This window comes from Hyla sarda, chromosome 1 (genome assembly GCF_029499605.1).
Source record: "Hyla sarda isolate aHylSar1 chromosome 1, aHylSar1.hap1, whole genome shotgun sequence".
Lineage (NCBI taxonomy): Eukaryota > Metazoa > Chordata > Amphibia > Anura > Hylidae > Hyla > Hyla sarda.
Window position 1 is genome coordinate 350,527,669 of NC_079189.1, and position 22,636 is coordinate 350,550,304.

Below are 22,636 nucleotides of genomic sequence, written 5' to 3' on the forward strand. Positions count from 1 at the left end.
CCTTCAGCTGTTGCAAAACTACAACTCTCAGCAGTCACCGACGGGCATGCTGGGAGTTGTAGTTATGCAACCAGCAGATGCACCACTACAACTCCCAGCATGCACTTTAGCTGATTGTGCAAGCTGGGAGTTGTAGTTATACAACGGCTGAAGGTACACTTTTCCATAGAAAAAATTTGCCTCCAGCTGTTGCAAAACTATGAGTCCCAGCATGCCCATAAGGGAATGCTGGGAGTTGTGGTGGTCTGCCTCCTGCTGCTGCATAACTACAGCTCCCAGCATGCCCTTTTTGCATGCTGGAAGCTGTTGTTAAGCAATAGCAGGAGGCTGTCACTCACCTCCAACTGCAGATCCACGCAGCCACTGCGCAGGTCAGTCCCTCGCCGCCGCCGTCGCTCCTGGGGCCCCAATCCCAACAGGGACGCCGGGGATCGGGGTCCCCAGCTCCCGGGGTCTTCTTCCCGCTCACGTGCTCCGGAAGAGGGGCGGAGCGGGTTGCGGGAGTGACACCCGCAGCAGGTGCCCTGATTGGCGAATTGGCGAATCAGGGCGATCGTGAGGGGGCACCAGTGCCACCTCACCCCTGCTGGCTATGGCTGTTCGGGGCCGTCTCTGACGGCCCTGATCAGCCAGTAATTCTGGGTCACCGGGTCACTGGAGACCCGATTGACCCGGAATCTGCTGCAGATCGCTGGACTGAATTGTCCAGCGATCTGCGGCCATCGCCGACATGGGGGGACATAATGACCCTCCTGGGCGATATGCCGGGATTCCTGCTGAACGATTTCAGCAGGCATCCGGCACCGGCTCCCCTCCAGATAGCGGCTGGGGCCGGAAATGCGCAGGGCGGATCCATACGCCATGTGTCCTTAAGGACTTGGAAACGGGGGCATATGGATACGCCCTGTGTCCTTAAGGAGTTAATGTATTGAGAGAGCTGAGAGCCAGGAATTGATTCCGGGATGCCACGGAACTTCACATTATTTCTCCTATTTCTATCTTCAGCATCCACTAGCTTAATCTGTACTGCTTCCATTTTATTGTCCAGGACATTGTGAGCAACAACTAGCTTGTTATGAGCCTGTGCAAAGGAGCCAATTTTGTTTTCTACATGAAGGATCTTATTGTCCATTACTTGTAAGGATGCTCGGACTGGTTGTAGTAGCATTGTAAAGTCCTTATGAATGGATGAACGCAGTAGTAACAGTATGTCCTTCAATGTTGATTCAGACACTGTCTTGTCAGAGGTTTGGTAAGCTGCAAATATGTCAGACTCTCTTTCAGCCCCCTCTGCGCTGCTGTCTCCTCTCCCTCCATCTGCATAGCTCCCATCTGAGTCCATTTTGGGCTTTTGCTAAATAGGGCTTACTTGGGGCGAGTGCCCTACATTCTCCCCAGGGTCACAATCTCGGGCGCTGCTGTTGCTGTCCGCCCCATCCTGCAGTGAGGCAGAGAGGGACAGGGGCAGTGTATCATCCGCCATGTCCGAGTCTTGGGCATCCGCTCCCCCCAGGGACACAGGTGAGCTATGGGATCTCGGCCGTTCACAAGACTCAGGGGCTCTAGAGGAGGGCATATTGCTTCCTACCTTGAGCCAGTAGATGTGCTATGTCTGCATCAAAGCGCTGGGCAGTTATCGCTGGCGGGTCCCGCTCAGTTAGTGAGGGAGAAGACGCTCCGACGCCATCTTTGTTTTGCCGCCTCCCCGACTTGTCCGGCTGAAAAAAGTGCTTTAGGGACTTCACTTCTCTCTGTTTATCGGTCCTGGTCCTGCCCCAAGTCGCCATCTCAGATTCGTGATCCAGTTAGCCGCAGTAACAGTCGCTGGCAGGTAATTTTATCAGCTTTTACCGGTGCCTCTAACGGAGCTACTCGCTCACGCGGCCATTCAGTGCAGCGGCCAAACCATGCCCCCCCCACTCGCATGTTCTTGTAGACCCAGTTTTTGAATTTTTACAAGGGGTAAAAGGAGAGAAATATTCCTAAAATTTGTAACCCAATTTCTCTCGAGTAAGGAATCTCATATGTGTATGTAAAGTGTTTGGCAGGCAGGAGTAGAGGGCTCAGAAGGGAAGGAGCGACAATGAGGTTTTGGAGGGTGAGGTTTTTTTAAATGTTTTTATGAGGGGCATGTTGCATTTAGGAAGCCACTATGGTGCCAGGACAGCAAAAAAAAACAAAAAAAAAAAACACATGGCATACTATTTTGGAAACTACACCCCTCAAGGAATTTGACAAGGTGTACAGTGAGCCTTAACCAGGTACGCCTTTGCTCCCTGGTACTTAAGGACCAAGGGCGTACCTGTACGCCCATGGGAATTTCGGTCCCCGCCGCGTGCCGGGCGGGGATTGCGCCGGGGTGACTGCTGATATCTATCAGCAGGCACCCCACGCAAATGCCCAGGGGGGTCATTAGACCCCCCCATGTCGGCGATCGGCGCAAATCGCAAGTGAATTCACACTTGCGATTTGCGCCGATTCCGGGTCATACGGGTCTATGGTGACCCGGTGACCTGGAATAGAAGGGGGATCGCGGGTGTCCTAGACACCCACGATCCCCCTGTAGCGATAGGAGTGAGGTGGCAGGGTTGCCACCCCTCCTATCTCTGCTATTGGTGGTCTAGACGCGACCACCAATAGCAGATCGGGGGCGGAGGGGTTTACTTTCGGTTTCCCCGTCCTGCCCTCCCACAATAGGCGGGGCAGTACGGGGAAACCGACAGGGACCGGCGCCGAAGATCCACTTACCCATCGGCGACGGCAGCGTCGACGATCAGCGGCGGCAGCGGGCGACGATCGGCGGAAGAAGAGGACAGCGACGCAGCTCCCTGGATCCAACGGAAGCCGGTGAGTTACTTAGCAACATCTGGAGGGCTACAGTCCGAGACCACTATAGTGGTCTCTAAACTGTAACCCTCCAGATGTTGCAAAACTACAACTCCCAGCATGCCCAGAGAGCTGTTTAGGCTTGCTGGGAGTTGCAGTTTTGCAACAGCTGGAGGTCTACAGTTTGAGACCACTGCAAAGTGATCTCTATACTGTGCACCTCCAGATCTTGCAAAACTACAACTCCCAGCATAACCAGACAGCAGTTTGATGTCTGGGCATGCTGGGAGTTGTAGTTTTGCAACATCTGGAGGTCCACAGTTTGGAGACCACTATGCAGTGGTCTCTAAACTATAGCTCTACAGATGTTGCAAAACTGCAACTCCCAGCAAGCCTAAACAGCAAACAGCTGTCTCTGCATGCTGGGAGTTGTAGTTGTGATCCCTCCAGCTGTTGCATAACTACATCTCCCAGCATGCCTTTCGGCGATCAGTACATGCTGGGAGTTGAAGTTTTGCAACAGCTGGAGGCACACTGGTTGGAAAATACTGAGTTAGGTAACAGAACCTAACTAAAGGTTTTCCAACCAGTGTGCCTCCAGCTGTTGCAAAAGTACAACTCCCAGCATGCACGGTCTGTCAGTACATGCTGGGAGTTGTAGTTTTGAAACAGCTGGAGGTTTGCCCCCCCATGTGAACGTACAGGGTACATTCACACTGGCGGGTTTACAGTAAGTTTTCTGCTTCAAGTTTGGGCTGTGGCAAATTTTTCACCGCAGCTCAAACTCCTAGCGGGAAACTCACAGTAACCCGCCAGTGCGAATGTACCCTAAAAACACTACACTACACTTACACATAATAAAGAGTAAAACACAACATATACACCCCCTTACACTGTCCCCCTAATAAAAAATAAAAAACGTATTGTATGGCAGTGTTTCCAAAACAGAGCCTCCAGCTGTTGCAAAACAACAACTCCCAGCATTTCCGGACAGCCACTGACTGTCCAGGCATGCTGGGAGTTTAGCAACAGCTGTAGGCACCCTGTTTGGGAATCACTGGCGTAGAATACCCCTATGTCCACCCCTGTGCAATCCCTAATTTAGTCCTCAAATGCGCATGGCGCTCTCTCACTTCGGAGCCCTGTCGTATTTCAAGGAAACAGTTTAGTGCCACACATGGGGTATCTCCGTACTCGGGAGAAATTGCGTTACTAATTTTGGGGGCTTTTTTTCTTTTTACCTCTTATGAAAAAGAAAAGTTGGGGTCTATACCAGCCTGTTAGTGTAAAAAAATTTTTTTATTTTCACGGGAGGTAAAAGGAAAAAAAGACCCCCAAAATTTGTAACGCAATTTCTCCTGAGTACGGAGATACCCCATATGTGGGCGTAAAATGCTCTGCGGACGCACAACAAGGCTCAGGAGTGAGAGCGCACCATGTACATTTCAGGCCTAAATTGGTGATTTGCACAGGGGTGGCTGATTTTACAGTGGTTCTGACATAAACACAAAACAATAAATACAGACATGTGACCACATTTTGGAAACGACACCCCTCACGGAACGTAACAATGGGTATAGTGAGCCTGAACACCCCACAGGTGTTTGACAAATTTTCATTAAAGTTGGATGGGAAAATGAAAAAAATATTTTTTTTCACTAAAATGCTGGTGTCACCCTAAATTTTTCATTTTCACTAGGGAAAATAAAAAAAAGCCCCCCAAAATTTGTAACCCAATTTCTTCTGAGTAAGAGCATACCCCATATGTGGATGTAAAGTGCTCTATGGGTGCACTACAATGCTCAGAAGAGAAGGAGCGCCATTGGGATTTTGAAGAGAAAATTTGTCCGGAATTGAAAGCCACTTGTGTTTACAAAGCCCCCATGGTACCAGAACAATGGACCCCCCCCCCCCATATGTGACCCCATTTTGGAAACTACACCCCTCATGTAATGTAATAAGGGGCGCAGTGAGCATTTACGCCCCACAGGTGTCTGACAGATTTTTGGAACAGTGATCCGTGAAAATGAAAAATGTAATTTTCCATTTGCACAGCCCACTGTCCCAAAGATCTGTCAAACGCCAGTGGGGTATAAATGCTCACTGCACTACTTATTAAATTCTGTGAGGGGTGTAGTTTCCAAAATGGGGTCACATGTGGGGGGGGGTCCACTCTTCTGGCACCACGGGGGGGGGCTTTGTAAATGCACATGGCCCCTGACTACCATTCCAAACGAATTCTCTTTCCAAAAGCTCTTATGGGGTACCTCCATACTCAGAAGAGATGGGGTTACAAATTTTCGGGGGTATTTTCTGCTATTAACCCTTGCAAAAATGTGAAATTTGGGGGGAAACACACATTTTAGTGAAAAAAATATATATATTTTTTTACATATGCAAAAGTCGTGAAACCCGTGTGGGGTATTAAGGCTCACTTTATTCCTTGTTACGTTCCTCAAGGGGTCTAGTTTCCAAAATGGTATGCCATGTGTTTTTTTTTTGCTGTTCTGGCACCATAGGGGCTTCCTAAATGCGACATGCCCCCCGAGCAAAATTTCCTCTCAAAAAGTAAAATATCACTCCTTCTCTTCGGAGCATTGTAGTTCGCCCGCAATGCACTTCATGCCAACTTATGGGGTGCCTCCATACTCAGAAGAGATGGGGTTACAAATTTTGGGGGGTATTTTCTGCTATTAATCCTTGCAAAAATGTGAAATTTGGGGGGAAACACACATTTTAGTGAAAAAAAATATATTTTTTTTACATATGCAAAAGTCGTGAAACACCTGTGGGGTATTAAGGCTCACTTTATTCCTTGTTACGTTCCCCAAGGGGTCTAGTTTCCAAAATGGTATGCCATGTGGGTTATTTTTGCTGTTCTGGCACCATAGGGGCTTCCTAAATGCAACATGCCCCCCAAAAACCATTTCTGAAAAACGTACTCTCCAAAATCCCCTTGTCGCTCCTTCGCTTCTGAGCAATCTACTGCGCCCGCCGAACACTTTACATAGACATATGAGGTATGTGCTTACTCGAGAGAAATTGGGCTACAAATGTAAGTATACATTTTCTCCTTTTACCCCTTGTAAAAATTAAAAAATTGGGTTTACAAGAACATGCGATTGTAAAAAATAAATATTGTGAATTTTCTCCTTCACTGTGCTGCTATTCCTGTGAAACACCTAAAAGGTTAAAACACTTACTGATTGTCATTTTGAATACTTTGGGGGGGGTGTTGTTTTTATAATGGGGTCATTTGTGGGGTATTTCTAATGGGAAGACCCTTCAAATCCACTTCAAACCTGAACTGGTCTCTGAAAAAAAGCGAGGTTCAAAATTTTGAGAAAAATTGGAAAAGTGCTGCTGAACTTTGAAGCCCTCTGGTGTCTTCCAAAAGTAAAAACACATCAATTTTATGATGCAAACATAAAGTAGACATATTGGAAATGTGAATAAAATAAAAAAATATTTTGAATATCCATTTTCCTTACAAGCAGAGAGCTTCAAAGTTAGAAAAATCCAAAATTTTCAAATTTTTCATCAAATTTTGGGATTTTTCACCAAGAAAGGATGCAAGTTACCACAAAATTTTATATGTTAAAGTAGAATATGTCACAAAAAAACAATCTCGGAATCAGATTGATAACTAAAAGCATTCCAGAGTTATTAATGTTTAAAGTGACAGTGGTCAGATGTGCAAAAAACGCTCTGGTCCTAAGGTGTAAAATGGCCTGGTCCTTAACCCCTTAAGGACTCAGCCCATTTTGGCCTTAAGGACTCAGACAATTTAATTTTTATGTTTTCATTTTTTCCTCCTCGCCTTCTAAAAATCATAACTCTTTTATATTTTCATCCACAGACTAGTATGAGGGTTTGTTTTTTGCGCGACCAGTTGTCCTTTGTAATGACATAACTCATTATATCATAAAATGTATGGCACAACCAAAAAACACTATTTTTGTGGGGAAATGAAAACCAAAAAACGCAATTTTGCTAATTTTGAAAGGTTTCGTTTTCACGCCGTACAATTTATGGTAAAAATGACGTGTGTTCTTTATTCTGAGGGTCAATATGATTAAAATGATACCCATTATTACATACTTTTATATTATTGTTGCGCTTAAAAAAATCACAAACTTTTTAACCAAATTAGTACGTTTATAATCCCATTATTTTGATGACCTCTAACTTTTTTATTTTTCCGTATAAGCGGCGGTATGGGGCTCATTTTTTGCGCCATGATCTTTACTTTTTTTTGATACCACATTTGCATATAAAAAACTTTTAATTAATTTTTTATAATTTTTTTTTTAATAAAATGTTTTAAAAAAGTAGGAATTTTGGACTTTTTTTTTTTTTCGTTCACGCCGTTCACCGTACGGGATCATTAACATTTTATTTTAATAGTTCGGACATTTACACACGCGGCGATACCAAATACATCTATAAAAAAAAAATTTACGCTTTTTGGGGGTAAAATAGGAAAAAACGTACGTTTTACTTTTTTATTGGGGGAGGGGATTTTTCCCTTTTTTTTACTTTTACTTTTACATTTTTTTACTTTTTTTTTACACTTGAATAGTCCCCATAGGGGACTATTCATAGCAATACCATGATTGCTAATACTGATCTGTTCTATGTATAGGACATAGAACAGATCAGTGTTTTTGGTCATCTTCTGCTCTGGTCTGCTCGATCACAGACCAGAGCAGGAGACGCCGGGAGCCAGACGGAGGAATGAGAGGGGACCTCCGTGCGGCGTTATGAATGATCGGATCCCCGCAGCAGCGCTGCGGGCGATCCGATCATTCATTCAAATCGCGCACTGCCGCAGATGCCGGGATCTGTATTGATCCAGGCACCTGAGGGGTTAATGGCGGACGCCCGCGAGATCGCGGGCATCGGCCATTGCAGGCAGGTCCCTGGCTGCGATCAGCAGCCGGGATCAGCCGCGCATAACACGGGCATCGCTCCGATGCCCGCGGTTATGCACAGGACGTAAATGTACGTCCTGGTGCGTTAAGTACCACCTCACCAGGATGTACATTTACGTCCTGCGTCCTTAAGGGGTTAAGGGGTTAAAAGGGTACTCCGGTGAAAAACTTTTTTTTTTTTTTAAATCAACTGGAGCCAGAAAGTTAAACAGATTTGTAAATTACTTCTATTAAAAAATCTTAATCCTTCCTGTACTTATTGGCTGCTGAATACTACAGGGGAAATTCTTTTCTTTTTGAAACACAGAGCTGTCTGCTGACATCATGAGCACAGTGCTCTCTGCGGACATCTCTGTCCATTTTACAGCAGGGGATTTCCTTTTACTCTGGCAGTTCCTAAAATAGACAGAGATGTCAGCAGAGAGCACTGTGCTCGTGATGTCAGCAGACAGCTCTGTGTTTCAAACGGAAAAGAATTTTCACTGTAGTATTCAGCAGCTAATAAGTACAGGAAGGATTAAGATTTTTTAATAGAAGTAATTTACAAATCTGTTTAACTTTCTGGCACCAGTTGATTAAAAAAAAAGTTTTTCACCGGAGTACCCCTTTAACACCACACAGGTGTTTGATAAATGAAGAATTTGTAAATGCATTTCTTTGGAGTAAGGACATACCTCATATCTGGGCGTAAACAGCTCTGCGGGTGCCCACCTGTCTTGAAGCCCAGTCAGGGGCCTTGAGCTTTTACATAGCTGGAGCTTTTACATACATGGAGAAAGAAAAGCGGGACCCCCCTGAAGGAGAGTTACATGAGGTAAATTACTAAAATGGGGCACAGTAGGACATAAAATCGTAAAACAGGTTATGTTCCCAGAATGATGACCAAGAGCATAGCCAAAACAAAAAAATTTGCCCACCCCAAACCCTATGCTCTGAATCATCATTGAATGTGGGAATGTGATGTGTGTGGCCGTCCCTAAGCTGGTGCCTCAAATGCACACCCCACTCAGGTGGAAAGAGAGCTCTGCGCATTTGAGGCAACATAAAAAGTCCCCGATGATAGTGACTCAGTGACCCATGACCCATTTTTGGAACAAAAATACCCCCAGAGGTTTTATCAGGTTTAAAAATTTTTTTTTTTTTATAAAATAGTTTTTTGGGCAATTTAGTGGTTTATGGGGTTAAAACTTGGAATGTACTCTGGACTTGGTACATTGGGGTCAAATTATAGAAACTTAAAGTGAAAAGGCAAAATTTTGTACTGCATGGAAGTGTGATACTCCCTGAAGCAGTTTTTAATGCAGAGGCCCGGATCATCGGGGCAAGTGTCACATTGAGTGGTGGTGTCCTTCCGTCTTGTCCCCCTCTTGTTACACATTCTGCATTTTTTCTGAGCCTTCTCTTTCCCGTTCAACAAAGAACAGGGCCCTTAGGACTTCTTGAAACTGGAGGAATGTTCCTGTGTTGCCAGCGTACTGGGACAGTACAAAAGAGTTGTACATGGCAACCTGTACCAAGTAGACCGCAGTGTTTTCCTCATGGCCATGTATGGCTTGAGGACTTGATCAGAGAGATCAACTCCCTCCATATACTGAGTGTAGTCCAGAATACAATCAGGCTTGAGGACCGTTGTTGTGGTACCTCACACAAGGACAGATGAGCTGTTGTTAGCATGAATTGTGGTCAGCATAAGGACATCCCTCTTATCCCTATACCGGACTCACCCTTGGCCATAGGTGTCTGAACAAAATTTAGAGGGAGGCCTCTCTGGTTCTTCCCCACGATCCCTCAAGCGGACGTGGATCTGGCGGCAAGGGATGTGAACAGAGGGATGCTGGTATAAAAGTTGTCCACGTACACGTGGTAACCCTTATCCAGCAATGGGTGCACAAGGTCCCAAAAGAGTTTCTCGCTAAAATCCAGAGTGGGGGGACATTCTGGGGGTTCAATCCAGCATTCTGGTCCCTCATATACTCTAAACTTGCAAGTGTACCTGGAGGTACTCTCGCAAAGTTTGTAGAGTTTCACGCCATACCGCGCCGGCTTCGAGGGAATATACTGGCGGAAGATGAGTCTCCCCTTAAAACTGATAAGAGACGCATCTACCAAGAGCTCCCTGAGGGATACGTAGGCTTCCCAAAATTTAAAAAACACACGCTGTTATAGGGGGGGGGGGGGGGGAACCGTTGCAGCCAAAAAACTAAAGTAGGGGGCCAAATGCAGCACTCAGAATCCCTAATAGGGTCTGGGTCATGCTGGAAAATGTGTGGCGGACCCTTGAGGACCTATTGGGGGATCAAGGGGTGGAAAATATGTTTTACTTTTTTTTTTTTATAACCTCCTACCTGTCCTTCTACTAGCAATCTCACCCTGCACTATACTGCTTCTCTTCAGCCCTGAGTGGCACAGATCTCGGCTCAGGGGGGGTCCCTGGCTCCTCCTCGCAGCTCTGCCCACTGACTCAACTCAGTGGGATAGCAGAGCTGCGAGAAGGGGACGTTAACCCTTCCCCTGGCGGCTGCTATTGGTCCGGCCAATAGCAGCACTCCTGGGGGGGGGGGTGGATGAAATCGCCACCACCCCATAGATACAGGAATTCCCTTGGGCATACAGGTACGCCCTTGGTCCTTAAGTACCAGCGACCAAGGGCGTATCCATATGCCCGTGGTCCTTAAGGGGTTAAAGGGTTACTGCAGTGGAAATTTTTTTTTTTCTAAATCAACTGGTGCCAGAAAGTTAAACAGATTTGTAAATTATATATTCAAGTAGAATGAAGATGCACTCACCCGTCTTGTAGCAAGAAGAACTTGGTTTATTGTTGCAGTGAAAAAGCAAGCAAGACCCTTGCATCTTGTGTAGGGAGTCGGTGCAGGACACTGCAAACGTCTAAGGTGTGACAGCTGTTTCACCCGCGCATGCTGCTTCGTCAAACCACTTCGTTAGTTGTCTGACGAAGCCCGCACGCGGCGGGGACCGGAATTCCCTTGGACATACAGGTACGCCCTTGGGCCTTAAGGGTTTGAAGGGGTAATGTGGTGGAAACATTTTTTTTTAAATCAACTGGTGCCAGAAAGTTAAACAGATTTGTAAATGATATATTCAAGTAGAATGAAGATGCACTCACCCCGTCTTGTAGCAAGAAGAGCTTCATATATTGTTGCAGTGAAAAAACAAGCAAGACCCGTGTAGGGAGTCGGTGCAGGACACTGCAAATGTCTAAGGTGTGACAGCTAAATGTCTAAGGTGTGATAGTGGTCTGACGAAGCCCGCATGCGCGGGTGAAACAGCTGTCACACCTTAGACGTTTGCAGTGTCCTGCACCGACTCCCTTCACGAGCTGCAAGGGTCTTGCTTGTTTTTTCACTGCAACAATAAACGGAGTTCTTCTTGCTACAAGACGGGGTGAGTACTTCTTCATTCTACTTGAATATATTGAACGCGATTTGTGCACTACATGATAGCATCCACCCCCCCCCCCCCAGCACCATACCAGCACTGTACCGTGTTTGAAGTCTGTTCACACTTGGATACTGGCTAATTATCGCATGATGCCGCTGCTGCTCAGAATTGCTGTACCTGCTGTATCTCTACTATAGATTTGTTAATAACTTCTATTAAAAATGTTTTACCCTTTAAGTAGTTTTTACCAGCTGTATGCTACAGAGAAAATTATTTTCTTTTTGAATTTCTTTTTTTTTGTCTTGTCCACAGTGCTCTCTGCTGACAACTCTCTCCGTGTCAGGAACTGTCCAGAACAGCATAGGTTTGCAATGGGGATTTCTCCTGCTCTGGAAAGTTCCTGATACAGGCATCAGGTGTCAGCAGAGAGCACTGCTGACAAGACAAAAAAGAAATTCAAAAACAAAATAATTTCCTCTGTAGCATACAGCTGCTGTCATTTACAAATCTGTTTAACTTTTTGGCACCAGTTGATTTTAAAAAATAAGTTTTTTAAATCCCTTTAAGTCCCTCCTATCGAAGCTGCCCATAGACAGATGCCTATCATGTCTAGTGATAAATTCTTGCCTGGCTATAAGTTAATGAAAAAGGTTAATTAGTAATCCCATATACAAATAAGAGATCAAAATAAATTTACACTATGACTATAATGTTCTATAAAAGTAAGAATATTTAAGGAGATTTATCATTCTTATCAAATGTATGGCTTTTATATGACATTTTTTTTAACTCACTTTTCCCTAGTGTCCCTCAGCAGCACAATGTGGGGTGTCTCAACCCCTGTGAGCTTAATAGGACCTGGGATTTTTTTATGATAAAATAAATAAATAAACATAAGGACCTCCCCTTAGGGCTATATAACCGCCCTGCTCACATAGGACAGTGAGTTTTTTTTCTGTCCTTATGTGAGAAGGGACGCTCCTAGCTCCCCTTTCTCTGTGTTCGTACCCTTTTTTTCTTTCTTCCGTAGGTGATACAGCGAGATGCTCCTCGCTTCTCCGATGCGCTCCGCCATCTTGGGGAAGACCGGAAGCCACGTAGCGGGACCTCTAGGGTCTTCTGGTATTTTTGGTGAGGCGCCATCTTGCCGGAGACCAAACAGGAGCAGAGCATGCGTCACTTCCGGCCATCTCGGAGATCCTTGCTCTCTGAGGCTGCGGTATTATAGATTAAGGGGGCTAAAGTGCAGCGCTCTGAGCGGGCATGCACTATGGAGCAGAATAGTTTTAACTTTCCTTTTTAGGTTTTTTATTATTTATAAAAAGGGTTTGTTCTTCTGGACCGTAAGTGGAAACGAGATTGCCTATTTAAACCCCGCCCCCCTTTGTTTCGCTCAGTGGCATTCCATTTTTTTCCTTGTTTCCTACTTGATATTGAATTTTTTATTATATTTATATTTAGATGTCTTCTATGGAGTCTAGTGGATTTGGAGGGCGCCGGGAGCACCATGGGAAATCTTCGCATAAACGTAAACATCTTGAATGCAAGACGTGTAGGGTCCTTTTACCAGATGGGTATGACTACCCTATCTGCCCATCTTGTCGCCCTCGACTACCACCAAACCAAGAACCTTCCATGCAGCACATGTTTCTATGGGTCAAGGATTTTGTCTTTGGCTCTATAAAGGAATTGAAGGATTCCCTTTCAGTTGCCCCTCCTCCAAGCAAGAAGACAAGAGAAGCTGACACCTCAGTGTTTATGCACTCAGAAGAAGAATTTCATGTACTGGATGAGGCAGTATCATCCGGTTCTGAGGAAGAAGAGGTCCAGGGAAAGACGTATTTCCCTACAGAGAAGTTCCCTAAGTTTATCAGAGCCGTGCAGATGGAGGGAGCATCAGCAGACCAGACAGAGGTCCCTTCTACATCGAAGGGACCTACAGTTTTTGCCTTGGATGATACTGTACTGGATCTAATGAAGGAAGAATGGGTTAACCCTGAAAAAGCACCTGTGCGCAACAGAAGATATAAGACTCTTTTCCCCATAGACCAGTCTAAATTGAAGGAGTGGATTAATCCGCCGATGGTAGACTTTGCTATAGCAAAGCTTTCTAAAAGGACCATCATCCCCTCTGATGATGGGTCCAGTCTTAAAGACCCTATGGACCGACGTATGGAAGTGACTTTAAGAAGATCATATACTACATTTTGCAGTTTGCCAATGTATGGTTGGCAATGCCTCTGCGGAGGCAATTAAAGCTATGAAATCTTGTCTGTCTAAGGTCCAAGACAACATAGATTCGGGGGTTAGCAGACAGGATATATTAAAATCTTTCAAATACATTCATCTTGGCATAGATTACTTATATGACACCAACTGCCAACAACTGAGGTTAGCGGCTCGTAACATGGCCTTATCCTCCGCTGTCAGGAGAGCGCTTTGGGTGAGACCTTGGCCGGCTGACAGCCATCCTAAATATATCCTCTGCAATCTAGAATTTAATCCTGGAAAGCTCTTTGGTCCAGAGTTGGATATGATTATGGAGGAACTTTCTAACAAAAAAGGGAACAACCTCCCTTTATCAGATAGGTCCTTTCGTGGCCGATATTCTCAATCTAGAAGAGACCGTTCCCCATAGAGAGCAAGGCAGTACAGGAACTCTGGACGTAGCAGAAGTTCCGGTTCCTCAAGAAGAGGATCTACCGAGCCAGAGGCTCGAAGAAACCTGAGTTCTGACTCGACCAGCTGGCCAGTTGGCGGCCGTCGCCAATTCTTTCTTCCGGCATGGCAAACCCTAATAAAGGATATTTTGGTTACAAACCTTGTGAAGAGTGTCTTCCTCCACAGTAGTGTTGAGCGGCATAGGCCATATTCGAATTCGCGAATATTCGCGAATATATGGATGAATATTCGTCATATATTCGCGAATATTCGCATATTCGTAATATTCTCGCTTTATTTTCGCATACGCGAAAATTTGCGCATGCGAAAATTAACATATGCGAAAATTTGCATTTAGAAAATTAGCATAAGTGAAAATTCGCATATGCGAAAATAAAACGAGAATATTGCGAATATGCGAAAATTCGCACACCAGTCTCACACAGTAGTATTAGAGCCTTCTTTACACCACACAAGCTGGAAGCAGAGAGGGATGATCACTGTGATGTGTACTGTGAAAGAAAGAAAAAAAAACGAAAAAAAAAAACTAATATTCATAATTACGAATATATAGCGCTATATTCGCGAATATTCGCGAATTCGCGAATATGCGATATTCGCGAATAAAATTCGCATTGCGAATATTCGCGAACAACACTACTCCAGAGAGATTTCTAACATCCACAATCCTGAAATCTCCAAAACAAGATTTCTTGGAGAGCTCAATTCTAGATCTTATTACAAATTCTGCAGTGGAAACAGTCCCACTAGCTGAAAGAGGCAGGGGAGTATACTCCCCCGTGTTTCTTGTACCCAAGCCAGAAGGGAAATGGAGACTCATTATAGATCTCAGGTATCTCAACTGCTTCATCGTAAAAAAGAGGTTCCGTATGGAAACAATAAAATCAGTAAAGACCATTTTTCAAAAGGACGACTACATGGTGTCACTAGACCTCAAGTAGATATTCCCATCTACTAGAACCACAGAAGGTTTCTGTGGATTGCAGTGTATATTTGTGGAGTTCTCCATCACCTCCAGTTCAAGGTTCTTCCGTTCGGTATCTCGACAGCCCCATTTGTATTCATGAAGGTAGTATCCTCTATGATGGCGGTCCTCAGAGTCCAGGGAATAAAAATAATCCCTTATCTGGATGACTGGCTTATACTAGCCAGGACCAAGGAGGAGCTTCACCTTCACACTTCTGTAGAGTTACTTCACAAGCTGGGATGGCTAATCAAGCTACAAAAATCCCATCCAACTCCTACCAAGGAGATAATGTTCCTGTGGTTCCTTCTAGATTCTCATAACATGAAAATCTTCTTGTCCCCAGCAAGGAAGGACAGAATATCCAGGGGATATCAATTCCTTCAGGTCCCACGCAAGGTGCCTCTAAGAACTTTAATGAGATTCTTAGGTCTCCTATCTTCCTCAGTAGAAGGCGCCCCATGTGAACTTTTTTCATATGAGGCCTCTTCAATCAGAAATTCTTCAAGCGTGGGACAGAAGAGTTTCCTCCCTAGACACTCCCCTCAGATTCTCCCCCTCTGTACGCAGATCTCTGAGTTGGTGGGCGGTTCCCCGAGAGGGCATGTCTCTTTCAGAACTTCAGTGGTTACCTCCTGACAACTGATGCCTCAGGGTCCGGTTGGGGAGCCCATCTGCTAGGGAGGAAGGTGGCTGGGAAATGGAGTCCAGAAGAACTCCCTCTTTCATCCAATGTCAAGGAATTGAGAGCAATCTATTATGCGCTTCTTCACTTCACCCACCTTCTTTTAGGCAAAGCTGTCAGGGTGAGGACAGACAACATGTCAGCTGTTTATTATATAAACAAGCAGGGAGGAACGAGATCTGTTCTACTACTTCAAGAAGTAGCAAAGATCTTCCGCTGGGCGGAGCCTCGAATTCCCAAATTATGTGCAATCCATATAAAGGGAGTACAGAATATCCTTGCGGATCTCTTAAGCAGAGACAGGACGATACCTGGAGAATGGGCTCTGAACCAGGAAGTCTTCTCTCAACTCATAGACCTTTGGGGCCTCCCAGAAATAGACCTCATGGCCACAAGAGCCAATCACAAGCTAGATCAATTCTGCTCCCTATATCCTATGGACAGACCCCATTGGGTAGAGGCCATGACAATTCCATGGAATTTCAGTCTGGCCTACATGTTTCCGCCAACTTCCATGATACCCAGGGTATTAATGAAGATCAGACAGGATCAGGCCTCTGCAATTGCCATAATTCCATTTTAGCCCAAAAGAGCCTGGTTCTCCCAGCTCATTCAGATAAGCAGAGGGATTTATTGGAAACTTCCTATCAATCGGAATCTGGTATTTCAGGGCACTCAGCTCTGTCACAACCTCAGAACATTCAATCTGACTGCATGTAGGTTGATAGGTGCATACTGAAAGCCAGAGGGTTTTCGGACCGTATACTAGACACGCTATCTCACTCTAGGAGTGAGGCGACCAACAAGACCTACGCCAGAATCAGAAAAATCTTCCTTAAATGGTGTGCCATCAAGAAGATTGAAGCTACTTCCCCTTCTATTCCTTCAATTCTAGAATATTTGCAAGACTGATTTGATAAGGGACTATCTCCTAACTCCATCAGAGTACAGTTGGCCGCTCTTTTCGCATCTTTACAAAGACGTCTCACACAGGAGCCGGTAATAAAGTCGTTTATCAAAGCTATCAGTAGAATTCGTCCGAGGTCCATTAAACCTACAGCCCCATGGGATCTGGCATTGGTCTTACAACAACTCTGTGCTCAACCCTTTGAACCCCTAGAGGAAGTGGAACTTAGGTTTCTCACTCTTAAGGTGGTCTTGTTATTAGCTGTCACTACAGCCAAAAGGGTTAGTGAACTCCAGGCCCTAGCAGCAGTTGAACCTTACACCATATTTCTACCAGGGAAGGTCCTCTTGAGGTTTCTACCATCCTTTCTACCAAAGGTTGCTTCCTTTGCAAATATTAACCAAGTCATTACTCTTCCACAGTTTTTTCCAGAAGTTGGATCTTCCCAGAGAGACCTTGCTAACCTTTACCTAGTAAGGTGTTTAAAGATTTACCTTCAAATAACTATACCCTTCAGAAAGTCAGAGAATCTCCTTGTTCTACATCAGGGGTCAAGAAGAGGTGCAAAGGCATTTAAGCCCTCCATCTCTAGATGGATATGTGAGTGCATAAATTTATGCTATACTTCTAAAGGGTTAGCTGCACCAGAGTTTACTAGGGCGCCCTCTACAAGATCAGTTTCCACCTCTTGGGGTGAGCTTAGCTCTGTTCCAATGGAACATATGTGCCAATCGGCTACTTGAAGTTCTCCTTTAACTTTTTAAAAGCATTACAGAGTAGATACATTCTTATCTAGTGAAACCACTTTCGCTAGATCTATATTGAATTCTGCAAGGCAGGAGAGCCCTTCCTAGGGGTTATTCTTGCTAAATGCCCACATTGTGCTGCTGAGGGATGCTAGGGAAGACTACATTTAGTAAGTTAATTTGTTTTCCCTTAGTCTCCTCAGCAGCACAAGCTTCCCTCCCTTAAATTTGTAATTTTTTATATACTTTATATTTACTCACTGTCCTATGTGAGCAGGGTGGTTATATAGCCCTAAGGGGAGGTCCTTATGTTTATTTATTTTATCATTAAAAAATCCCAGGTCCTATTAAGCTCATAGGGGCGGAGACACCCCACATTGTGCTGCTGAGGAGACTAAGGGAAAACAAATTAACTTACTAAATTTAGTCTTGCTTACATGCCACCTATTTATCAAATAGTCGCACAACCTTGATAAATAAATGGCACGTAAGTAAACCCGGGAAACCAGCTTACAAAAGCATTTTTTAAAGCAGAAAAGTTTTCCGTAATGTTAATAGCCAAAGTTCTTTATCTACCCTTTATTACCAGTAGCGTTGCTAGAGAGTGCCGGGGAGTGACACCCTGACTGGCCTGCCTGGCACTAAATAGCTGCACTCCAACTATCCCAAAACAACCAATCCCCCCTCCTTAGAAATTAAAAAATATTAAAACATACTATGCCGCACCATGAATATCCATACTTTGAAAGCTATTTTGTTTAATTTTAATCCCGCATTTTGTGACATTGGTGGGCAGAATCTGGCGTCGCTGTGCTGAGGCCGGAGTTTATGCCAGGAACAAAGACAGCGCAGCAACAACAGGCACATAAACAATAGACAAGCCACAAAAAAAAAAAAAAAAGCTTGGTACATTACCCACCCCAAAATGTGCATGAAGCTGAATTACTATGGATGTTTCTTTTTTTTAAAGGGTTACTTCGCTCCCCAGCGTCCGGAATTCAATGTTCCCACCCACCCCCTAGTGACGTCACGCCCCGCCCCGTGACATCCCCCCACCCCCTCAACGCAGGAGGACGCCCGCCGGTCGGGGAATGGTGAGTGACCGGCAGACATCCCTATGTCCCGAAAAGATTTTTCGGGACACAAGGATGTCCAGCATAGGAAAAGCTATGATTATCTGCTCCAGTGATACTAAAAACCAGGGTGCCTCCAGCTGTTGTGTAACTACAACTACCAGCATGCCCAAACTGGCAAAGGCTGTCCGGGCATGCTGGGAGTTGTAGTTTCACAACAACTGGAGACACCCTGATTTTTAGTATCAGTAATTAGTTTTTATCTGCTCTGGCTGGCCCCCGAACACAAGAGCCGGCCCAGGCAGATAGTCATAAGTTTTCCTATCCCGGACCCCAATACCCGGCATATAAGACAACCCCCGACTTTTCCGAAAAAAAGTCGGGGTTAAAAAGTCGTCTTATACGACGGAATATACGGTAAGTTTTAATGAAAAAAGCACAAAGTGCCAACATTGTAAACATTTTTAGATAGATATCATAAATCTGCCACTGACAAGATGAACTGTATTACACTAAAAGAATAAAGGCAGTTATTGTAAGTAAAGCAGATAGTGAATGACTGTGTATTATACATGTATTTATTATCTATTGTTTATACAGCACAAACATGTTTCACGGCTCTGTATGGGAAATGGTGAACTATAGGACCCTTTGCCCCATGGGGTTCCCATTTTAATTACCCTATCTCTATCAAACACATTTATCCTATAGCCAACCTTATAGAAGGCCAATTAACTTTGAAATGATGTTAGAGTATTGGAGGAAGCAGGTAATCATTGAGAATATGTGAAGAACATACAAATTCTATCTAGGTATTGTCCTACTCCGATAAGAATGCAGAGGCAGAGTGCTGCAGAACCTTATCACCACTAAATAGCCATTATGCTTCCAAGTTATTAAATCATCTAAAAAACATGTTTACAGTAATGATATAACAGAAATTATACGATAATAGAAATGTTTTAAAAATTTTGTAAATATTATAAAATAAATATATATCAAGGTTACTTGCTCAACCTCTTAAGGACACAGCCCATTTTTGCCTAGCCAATTTATATTTTTGCGTTTTTGTTTTCTCCTTTTCACCTTCCATCCACAGACCCATATGAGGGATTGTTTTTTGTGCAACCAATTTTAATTTGTAATGACACCTTTTATTTTACTATAAATTGTACAGGACAGCATTTGTGTGTGTGGTGGGGGGGATTGAAAAAAAAAACTCAGCAATTTTGCAAGTTTGGGGTTGTATTACGCAGTGCAAACATTTTTTTTTATCAAAATTTGTAAGCTTAAAGTAACCCTATTCTGATTAATTAATAATTTTAGTTTTTCTGCATATGGGGCTGTATGAGGTCTTATTATATGCACTACGATCTGTAGTTTTCATTGCTACCATTTTTGTATAGATAGACTTTTTGATCCCTTTTTATTAATATTATTCTGGTATACTGTATGTCGTGACCAAAAATCTGCATTTCTTGCATTTGCTATTTTTTTATGTTCACGCTGTTTACCGTGCAGGATCATAAACATTCTATTTTAAATAATTACTAATGCAGCGATACCAAATATGTTTTTATCTATTTTATTTTTTTTACGATTAGTATAAACTTTTTTGACAAATAATCATATGCAGTGATACCAAATATGTTTATTATTTTTTTATTATGAATTTATTTATTTTCAAAAATTTAAAAAGAAGGTGGATTTAAATTGTTGTTAAAGGGGGGGGGGGGGGGGGTATGCACTTTTAAAAACATTCTTTTATTTTTTATTCTACACTTTTTAAGTCCCCATAGGTGACTATTATATGCAGTCATTAGATTGTCTTCACTATAAAATGCTATGCATATTGCTGAGCCAGGCTGCATCGACCCAGCGGCTGGAGACCCTCCGCAATCATGTTGCGTGGGTCCGATTAGCACCACTTGTTACTATTGCTTTTAGAAGCCGTGATTGGCATTGAACACGGCATTCAAAAGATTAATGACAGCTGCAATGGAATCCATCACCGCCTGCGAAGCGAGCACACTGGTGTGTTAAGACCCAGGTAGCAAGGGCATACATGTATGCCCTGTGTCATCTAGGGGTTAAAGAACCCTCCCCTCCTTACTATGATTTTGTTCGTGAGCAGTTCCATTTAGATATACAGTCTCTAGTAAAGGGATAGCAGAACTGAAGCAGAGCTGGTAGAAGACAATGTGTATGAAATTTGATGGGGCCCTCTCCTAAACATGTTTTAAAACATAGCTGAGGGTTTTCTGATGAGTTATTTAAGTCAAATCTGAATATAAATCTGAAAATATTTTTTTCCATATATTTACCAGACACTTCACTAGTGCCCCATGGGATGGTCCATCCTCCTTCTCCTTTGTCCTTATCAAAGTACCAGCAGTCACTTACGATAAGTTGCCAATATCAGCCAGTCACTTCCAGTTGGGGTGGCAGTCGATAACTTCTTAAAACTTCCTGCAATTGGCAGTGCAGGCAGATGAGTAAACGAAGCATAAGACAAGGAGAGTAACATAGTAACATAACATAGTAACATAGTTGATAAGGTTAAAAGAAAAAGACCAGAGTCCATCAAGTTCAACCTATGTCCCTAAGTCCCTGCTGAGTTGATCCAGAGGAAGGCAAAAAAAAACTCATCTTAGAGCTAAAAATTCCTTACAACTCCAAATATGGCAGTCAGAATAAATCCCTGGATCAACATTCTGTCCCTATAAATCTATTCTGGTGCTGCAGTCCTTCCCTTTTCAAGTGGTGGACTCTGCACTTTTCAGAGAACTGATGGCTTGTGCCGAGCCGAGGAGGAGGGTGCCAAGACATAATTTCTTTGAGAAGAAGGCAGTACCAGCCCTGCACAATTTTGTGGAAGAGAAGGTGGGCCAGTCCTTGAGCCTGTCGGTGTGTACCAAAGTGCACGGCAGCGCCGACGTCTGGAGCTGTAACTACAGTCAGGGACAATACTGAATGTGGTTCCTGCACAGCCACAACACCAACTTGGACAAGTCACACCGATTCCTCCTCCACTCTGTAAGCGTTGGTCCTGTGACAGTGTGTGACTCCATCTTCTCATCCTCCACCATGTCCTCAGCCTCCACGTCCCAGACAAGTCTCAGTGGCCCTTCAGCATACCATGTGCGCAGGACACAGCGGTGTCACGCTGTTCTTTACATGGTTTGCCTTAGCGAATGGAGTCACACAGGGGAGGAACTGCTAAAAGTAATTTGTAAAGAAACCGGAGCATGGCTTACTCTACGAAAACTGAAAATGGGAACCATTGTGACTGACAACGGGAGGAACATCTTACATGTGCTGCAACTGGGAAGGCTGAGTTATGCGTCCTGCATGGCACATGTGTTCAATCTGATTGTGAAGCGGTTCCTAAAGTGTTCCTCCCATTTGCAAGAAATCCTAACAATGGGAAGGGAACTTTGCATGCAATTCAGTCACTCGTACACCGCAAAGCACACCCTCCTTGAGCTGCAGCGTCAGCATGGTATCCCCCCAACATAGTCTGATTTGTGATGTTGCCACACGTTGGAATTCCACCCTTCATAAATTGGACCGACTGTATGAAAAGCCGTCACCGATTTCTTGATCCAAGCAGATAGGGGTACTTCCCTGTGTAACTTCAATGTGAACCAGTGGCAGCTCACACGTGATACCTGCAGTTTGCTCAGACCCTTTAAGGAAGCCACATTATTAGTAAGTCGCAAGGATTACGGGATGAATGAAGTCATTCCACTGCCTTATTTCTTACAACACGTGTTGGAAACGATGGTTGGTCAGGGAACTGGAGACATGGCACCTACATCTCACGGCCACTTAAGCCCTGTGGGGGCTGCACTGGAGGAGGGGAGGGGTAGAGTAGAGTACAGTTTAGGTTTCGCCAAATGGGCAGTTTTTCTAGTAATCTGACAGGAGAGGAGGAGAAGGATCGGCCAGAGGTTTATGAGGAATTTGAGACAGAGGACCCAGACACACCGTGGCAGTATGCAATGGAGATGGAGGCAGGGAGTTCCTCCGAGTCACTTGCACAAATGGCACGATGCATGCTCACTTGCTTGCGTAGTGACAGCCGAATTGTCACCATTCGGCAGCGGGATGACTTCTGGCTCTCCACCTTATTTGACCCTCGCTACCACCACAAAATGGGGGCCTTTTTTACTCCCACTGAGAGGGAGGACAAACTGACCTACTACAGAGACATTTTATGTAGTCAGTTAGCCGATGCCCATCAGTGCCATCGTCCATCCTCTTGCAGGTCTGAATCAGGGGGCCTACTGCGCTCACCTTCCACTGCCATGGCTGCTGGAGAGGGGTGGGGTGGCAGGAGCAGTACCAGCTCCATAGGCAACAGCCTCAGTCTACAGTCGCTGATGAGTACCTTTCTTCAACCGCATTGTGAAGCAAA